Below are 8,684 nucleotides of genomic sequence, written 5' to 3' on the forward strand. Positions count from 1 at the left end.
TGTATTTTAATTTATTTTTCATTATTATACTTTTATTATAATGACTTATTTGCACTGTTAGCTTAAAATATATATTTAGGGCTACCCCCAGTCTTCTAAGCTGGGCAAATTTCATGAGATATTATTGGGATTACGGCCAAAAATACTGTTAACAGCGAGGATACCTAACTGATAAAACAACGCATTCTAATCTATATAAACAATAACGTAAGACCAGTACATTTAATCAACTATACTGTATATTAGTATATTTCTAAAAAAATGTTACTTGATTCTTATGAATGTAACTTGTATTTTTGACATAACTGAACTAGTAAGACATGATAAAAATGTTAAAGCTGTATCTATAAACGTGAAACCTTAAGGTACATAATTCATATCTACTCATCAGCTGACCACGTTAATTCCTTTTCTAACCACGTTAACCCCTTTGTCACCTAATTGTGAAATGTTTTTGTACTTTTCCGAAGACAATTTGAAGTCACTACTCTTCCGTGACTATTTAGTACAGTTTGATGAGGAACAGAATGATTAGTGGCTAATTTTTACTTTTTAATCCAGGTTGGATTTCTCAGATGGTATTTTTTTTTTAAATCCAATTAGAAGTTTTTATATGGGGAAGGTTTATTTATCCAGTTTGGGTTTCTCAGATGGTGGTGTTTTTTTTAAACTTGGCATAATTTTATATTTTAAAAAAACAAAACGAAACTACAGATGGTATTAAAGACTGTGATAGTAGTCCCTCAAAAACAAAAAAGAAACCACAGATGGTATTAAATATTATGATAGTAGTCCCTCAAAAACAAAAAGAAACCACAGATGGTATTAAATATTATGATAGTAGTCCCTCAAAAACAAAAAGAAACCACAGATGATATTGAATATTATGATGGTAGTCCTTCAAAAACAAAAAGAAACCACAGATGGTATTGAATATTATGATGGTAGTCCTTCAAAAACAAAAAGAAACCACAGATAATATTAAAGACTGTGATAGTAGCCCTCAAAAACAAAAAGAAACCACAGATGATATTAAAGACTGTGATAGTAGCCCTCAACAAACAACAACAAAAAGTAAGGAGATGGTAATTTTCTCCTAATGGTTATGGTAAAGATACACGTAGCTCACTCGCTTTTAGCATAAAATGTGGTACATTTTGCTTCTTGTTGTCATGAGTTGTTCCCTTACATATACGTGAGGATAATATGGGTAATGCATATATACTATTCCAAAATTAAATACAGCAAACGAACAAAAATAGGACTTGCCGAAACGGAGACATAATGTTAAGTCCTTCCATACTAAACGGCCCGGCATGGCCAGGTGATTAGGGCTCTCGACTCACAATCTGAGGGACGCGGGTTCGAATCCCCGACCCACCAAACATGCTCGCCCTTTCAGCCGTGGGGAGCGTTATAATGTGACGGTCAATCCCACTATTCGTTGGCGGCGGGTGGTGATGACTAGCTGCCTTCCCTCTAGTCTTACACTGCTAAATTAGGAACGGCTAGTGCAGATACCCTCGTGTAGCTTTGCGCGAAATTCAAAAACAAACAAACAAACCATGCTAAACGGAGTAGAGTATACCTTTCTTTTCTTCTTGTGTAGCTCTTTCGTGCACGGCTTAATTTATAACAACCTGGAAATATTCTACGTTTGATACGTATGCATATATACATATTAACATAGCTTCTATCTATCTATCTATCTATCGTAATCTCTTAAGCGGGCTTTCTAGATTACTCTCACTTGTAGGCGCTGTCACATCATTGACGCGATGATGATCACGCTCCAAGATGGTGGAGCACGGTGCAGGAGGAAGGATTAAGTGCTGGTCCATGGGGAGGAATCTAAGCAGCTGTGCAAGTCGTGTTCCAATGATGACGTTATTTTATTAAGGCATCTTGAATAATAGTTGTCTGAATGTGTTTGGTAGAGAGCTGAAGCTATAGTATTAAAACTGTTGCGTTTGTGTCATGAAAGAGAACGGTTATGTTGTGCAACAATAAAGAAACTGACGATTGTCCCCGAGAGTCGACGGTTCCGGTACACTCGGCTCAGCGTTTGTCGGGAGACTGAAATTAGCATAAAAATAAGAAGATTAGATAAATAATCGGATTGAACGGATGATCCAAGAATAAAAAAAATACTCCCCTCCTAATGACAAGTTAATGTGTGGTAGGCAGAGTTCGTGAAAGTGTTCATTTTGTTTGCATTGTCTGTGCAATTTATATCTAGAAGCCATCACCAGTCTCGTTTAGCACGACAATACATCTGTATATATCTATATAAATGAACACACCGTGATACACAATCACATGATAACACAACATGTTCACTCTACGTTCCTCAATATACACGCACTGTGTCATCTCTTATATCACATATTTGTGTTTATGTGATTATTTAGGGTTATGATGCAATGACTAATATTTATATAATAAATCATTTTACAGGAGTAAAACATGGTGGTTTTATTCCACGATGAAAAGCAAACTTAATTCATTGCAGAGAATGATTTGTAGACTCGTATGTAGTGATTACTAACACTGAACTAGAAATAGGGTATGGTAGTTGGTTTATCCAAGCTGTTAAGATTACTAATTACTCCTCATGTTTCAAATGATATGAAGAAATAAATTACTTACGAAATCAGTAGAAACTAAATATTGACATGATAATTGAAAATAAATTTGCACTCATTTAGAATAAACGTCTAACGTAAATAAAGCAAAGAATCTGTGAAATAGCCCGATTGTATACATACTCTGTTATTGTATCTAAATCCACGAAATTGACTCGGTTTACATGGTGAAACCAAAAGTGAAACTAATCATTAAGCGCACGTGTTTTACTCATTAAAGTCCTTATAAGGATATACAACTAAGGTCTGCCTCGTTAATAATAATATAGTAGAAAGTTCTTGTAGGGAAGTTTGCTGATTAAAGTATTCTTAAGGAGTACCTTGTGAGCACTCCAGATTCTGTAAAATAGCTGTTACTCTGAGATACTGATTTCTTTTGAGTTCGTTTTGGTGCCCTTTTCATTATATAGATATAAATGCTAAACGTGGGGACAGTAATTGACTCAGGTTTAAATAGCAACGTTATTGTGATGGATATAACACTCTCAAGTTCAAGATGAGGCAAAAGCTTTGGGCGTGAACGCGCTGCTGCAGCTTCTCTGTGCTAAATCCCGCCTTAAGCCCTACCACCATTATGTGGATGGCTCGTCCGTGCTCGTGCAAGCAGTTGTCTTGTGTGTGTGCCATCCAATGCTCGTGTTTCGATTGGCAAGCTAAAAAAAAGAAAACACTTATGTTCAGTTGTTTGCATTGCGAGATGGGCTCTAATCAACGCGAGCTTCGTACACGAAAAATAATGCACAAAAAAACCAGTGTGCTCCTCAATAAAGTTGTGCATACATTCGCACCTGGTATTCTCACCATCTTATGAATACTCTTTCGTTGTAATAATCTTCCTAACCTTTCCATCGAACACGTCTCACGGAACAACACATCACTAAAAGAAATCCTCACAAAGCCCTCCTAGTAACAGCGACTACGCACGATCCACTTGTTATTTTGTATACCCTCTTCTCTTCGGAACCTTTTCTAAAAAAAAATATTTATAACACTGATGCTGGATTGGGTGAAGTGAAGAGAGGTCCTGTAAAGAAAACAAGATGTTCCTCTCCTGTAAATAGGCTGGATAATTCCTTAATCAATAGCAATGAAAGCGCAAGAAAAAGAAAACAGCAGGAGTAATATGCTATAATAACGAGTCATTATCTTCATCAAACGAATCTGTGCTTTCATTCATTGCACGTGTGTGTGTATATAAAATAACCTTAATAAACACTGTTTGATGAAATTAAAAAAAAAATAATAATATAATTTTAGGTGTAGTCCAGTGATCAGTTGGCTTGGTTTTAAAGGTCAAAACGACAAAGGTGAAACACTGGACACACACACACACATACATAGAGGTTTCGTAGTTTTGACTCTCATGATGTTATGTTACAGATTGAAAGGTAGACTAACACAAATAACACAAAAGGTGAACGTTTTGTTGAGCTGTTATTATATATCACCCAAGTAATAGTATGATTTCAACCAAAAGTTTAGACGCCATATTGCAGGTCACATCGACAGGGCTATAAGCAAAGACGAAGTAATATTTAGCTCACATATTGATACAAGTAAAAGTACTTATACATTACTTAACACAATACAAAGTTTAAATTCAATGTTAAGTAATTAGTCATATTGATAAATTACAACTTGCTGAATTATCTGAATTATAATGTGACGGTCAATCCCACTATTCGTTGGTAAAAGAGTAGCCCAAGAGTTGGCGGTGGGTGGTGATGATTAGCTGCATTCCCTATAGTCTTACACTGCTAAATAAGGAACGGCTAGCGTAGATAGCCCTCGTGTAGCTTTGCGCGAAATTCAAAACAAACAAACAAACAAACCTTTCTTAAGATGCTTCAATGAAACTGGCCCCAGATGTGTAAAACTAAACACATACAGAATGATTTAAACCAACATTTTTCGAAAACCAAAACGTAGCCAAAATGTTTTAGGCTAGTGTAAAGAGCAAAGTTAGGTGTTGAATTGCGAGTATTCCCAACGGTATTCATACGTACATTTCAATTATGTGTTATGTTTAAGTCTCGAATAATCGAACGATACCGGGTATTTTTAATTATGTGAGAGAGGTTAGTGTATGAATTAAGCTGAAAACGTACAATTCAATACATGTAGCTTTAGAGGTCTAGAGTAGACATTTCTTAAGGCAACTTTATATTTAAGTATGACACCAACAATAATTAAATAGCTATGTGAATAGACTTTACTCCAAATTTATGAAGAATAAAAATGCATTATTGAGGCTAGATAAACACAGGAAACCTTTCTAGTGGTTTATTTAAAGAAAGGCTGACACAATGGACTCGTAACATCTGACAAGTGGTGTTTTCGTCAAATGCCGAATGATCAATGGGCTTATATATATAATGAAACAATATAAAATATCATTAAATATATTTTAAAAACTCGTTATTACTTGTAATTTAAAACAAATAAATAAAAACACACATACATAAAAACATAAATGCCAGTTTTGTATCTTACAGAATACTTGTCAGGATTCTCATATGTTCAGTTCATCTTTTTCCATATGAGAATCCTCACGGAAGTAAACTTTTTGGAAATCGTTGTTGTAAATGGCGTCACTGTAAAAACATGATAATTATTACATTAGGTTTATAAGAAACTTCACGTGTACTTCGTGGTTTATTTTTCTAAAGATGGTGGAATTATTTCCACCCAAACATGTGGAGTTTTTAAAGTCTTTTAACTTATAGTTGTTAAACTTTACAAATAAATTATTGTGCAAGTAAAAAACGCTGATGTCTCGTTTGATTAATTTTATTTAAAATTTTGCACAAGAACTGTCTGTTTTACGTAATGATTTGTTTACTTTCAAGCTGAAATTCTTTACGGATGACATTAATATTAATTTTAACTCCAGTTAATGCGTTATTATGAGAGGAATAATTTGTTCTCCTTTTATATCATCTTTATGATTATTGTTAATTTCCTTTTTTAACCTCAGCTAATGTAAAACCTCTCTGTATTAAATTTTCTGAATAATGATACTACTTAAGATAAGATTTTAATTCTATCAATCTTTATTGTTAAAATTCCGGGTTAGAAACAATAGAAAAGATGCTTTCAGCTAATCAAAGACGAATATTTAATTTAGTCTGTATAAGATGATTACTGTAAAAGTCTAAATACTGGTGTGAATTAGTAGGTTAATAATATAAATCTGTTTCAATCTTACCATCTTTCTTTTTTTACAATCCATATATCTAAAAAGATAAACCTAAATTACTCATTTCAGAAGTAAACTTTATGTTTGGTTATTTTGATCCAAATTTTCAAAAAATGTTCCAAAATCAAATAATGTATTCCATAATAGTAAACGATCATCTAGAATTTTTTTTCAATTTCGCTTCAAGTAATTTATATAACTGCCTTCAAAATAATTCAGTAAACTATTGAACGTTTGAAATCTAAATATCCTATCACTAAAGTGCCATAAGTTGGAATCACTTTTTTTTCCCATTGAGATTTTGTTATATGTTGCCTTTATAAGCAAATAAGGTTTAAAATTTTAATTATCTTTTATTTATTAAAACGTGGATGTAGTAAATTTGAATATCAATCTAAATAACATTCAATAGCTTATATTACCATATTCATATTTGATACTTGGATAAAGAGAAACAACATCTAATGATATTAAAATAATATGTTCACAATTTTCATCTCTTATATAATTTTGAACTTTAGATGTGAATGGATGTAGAATTGTTTCCATAATAGATCTTAGTGGTTCAATCACCTTTTTTTCCCACCTATAATTGGTCTTCCATAGATTTTTGGAGGACTCGTTATCCAAAGATATTCCATCTTATCTTTTTTCTAAAATTTCTTTAACGTCTTTACTTTTATGAATTTTGAATAATACATAAAATGTTCTCAGTTTATGATTAGTCAACAAATAATCGTCTTCTTTCTTAATATATACATATTTATATTATATATTCTTTAATTTATTATTTTACTTTATTAAAAAGTTTTGGAATATCTTTGGAGGACATGGCTTTATAAGTTTCTTTTATCATATAAAAGTTCTAAAACCATATTGTCATAATACTCTTGATTCCTGAAAACAAAAACTTTGTCACTTTTTTTTTAAATGAAAAACTCTTCCATATTTTAAATTTGTTTTTTAATGCATTTCATTCTTTTATTGAAGTATCATCTTTAACCGGAACATATATATATTCTATATGACTACAAATTATACCAAGTTCTAGATTTCTTCCATGTGAAGGCACAAAATTACCTTCAAAAGTTGTAATTACCTTAAAATATATTTGAAGGCACAAATTATTTTCAAATATAAAGCTTTAAGGTAAAAAAACGCGGGAAGTTTTACATTATTAAGTAGGTCTTGTTAGAGAGAGCTTTATTTTAGAAACTGACAAGTATTCTGGAAGATACGAAACTAGTATTTATGTTTTTATGTATGTGTGTTTTTATTTACTTGTTTTAAATTAACAGTAAGAAAGAGTTTTTAAAATATATTTAAAGATATTTTTATAATGTTTCATTTTATCAATCACTTCCATGAGCAAAATATATTTGATTCATTGTATATATATATATACGATTTATTCAACAGTAAGTTTATAGCTATCTAGTAATTCAGGCATGTATAAAAAATGGCTCTAACCCGTATTTGCTCAACTACAGGCCATAAAGTGTGAATCTACCTTCTTTCCATTATAGATGTTGTGCCCCCTGTTTTATGTAAAGGCATTCTTTGTACTTATGTATATCTCGTGAAAACACTTCCAGCATGTTAACTTGTTAAGAAAACTCTTGATGTGATAGAACGTCAAATTTTTTGACGGAGATTACAAGCGAAGTAGGCCCAATTGTTTCTAATAAACTTTGTTTTAGACTGGTACTTAAAACTGAACATGTGTGAATAAATAGAGATGGACGTATGTTAGGCTTATTCGCTAAGAGATTTCATCGCACCCCATGGTAACAACAGTCTCGTGTTGCGAAACTTTACGAGTTTACTTAAAATTTATAAACAAAAAAACAAACTAGACGTTGTGAAAACGTGCGTTGTTCCCATTGTTTACTAAAAGCTGTCCATATTCAGCACAGTCTCCACCGATAAGAAGGAGAATGGCTCCAAGTGGAGAGACTGATTCCTGTAACTGTCAGCTTGTTCTTGAGTTGACACGCAGGCACCACTCGGCAGAAGGGTAGACAATTCTGCAAGTCGCAGCGAGTCCTCGGAGGCTTCGCTCTAACCGCTTATATGTGTGTGGAAGAAACTTACTAAGACACAAATTTCTAAAACACTTCTTTTCTTGTCAGTTGTTTTATCAATGTTGAAAATAGTTTGACAAATACGTTTTTCTTATACATCAAAATAGTAAACTAGAACAATAAGAGTTCTTTTAACTCGAAAAACAGCAACAAAATTTCTCAAAAACGTTTTTCTTTCCTCAAGGAATAAATGATTTTACTTACTTTAAGTGAAACAATATCCAAGTTTAACGTTTTTCAATAACTATAAAACTCTGTAATTAATAACTAAAATCTAATAAAAGTTACAAGTATGAAAATTTCTAAATATTAACATGAGACATTCATACTTTTCGGAGAATAGCAGAATGACATCTGAAAATTGTCAAAAAAAAAAAAAAGATAGTACAACCCTGTGATTCTTAAACATTCAGGCTTGAAGCCAAATGGTCTGTTGTCAGAACCCTCAACTAGGCACCTACATTCTTTGACTGTGACTAAAATAATTACACGACATTTCTTAGAACCTCCTTAAATGGAACAAATGAAAATGTGTAAGAACTAAGAGGTTATAAACCTCGAAAGAAACAAAATAGGTGGCAGACAGTCCCGACACTAAAAATGAGCTAAAATGATAGTTATATAAGTCAAACTTTGCTCTTCTAGTATCAGTTGATTTTTATCAGGTCCCGGAGACTAGTTGTAGATTAATTCGCTAATAAGGTTAATGATTAATTAATAATAATAATTAATTCACATAAATAAGATGGCGCTTAT

Source organism: Limulus polyphemus, unplaced genomic scaffold (assembly GCF_000517525.1).
Source record: "Limulus polyphemus unplaced genomic scaffold, Limulus_polyphemus-2.1.2 Scaffold926, whole genome shotgun sequence".
Classification (NCBI taxonomy): Eukaryota; Metazoa; Arthropoda; class Merostomata; order Xiphosura; family Limulidae; genus Limulus; species Limulus polyphemus.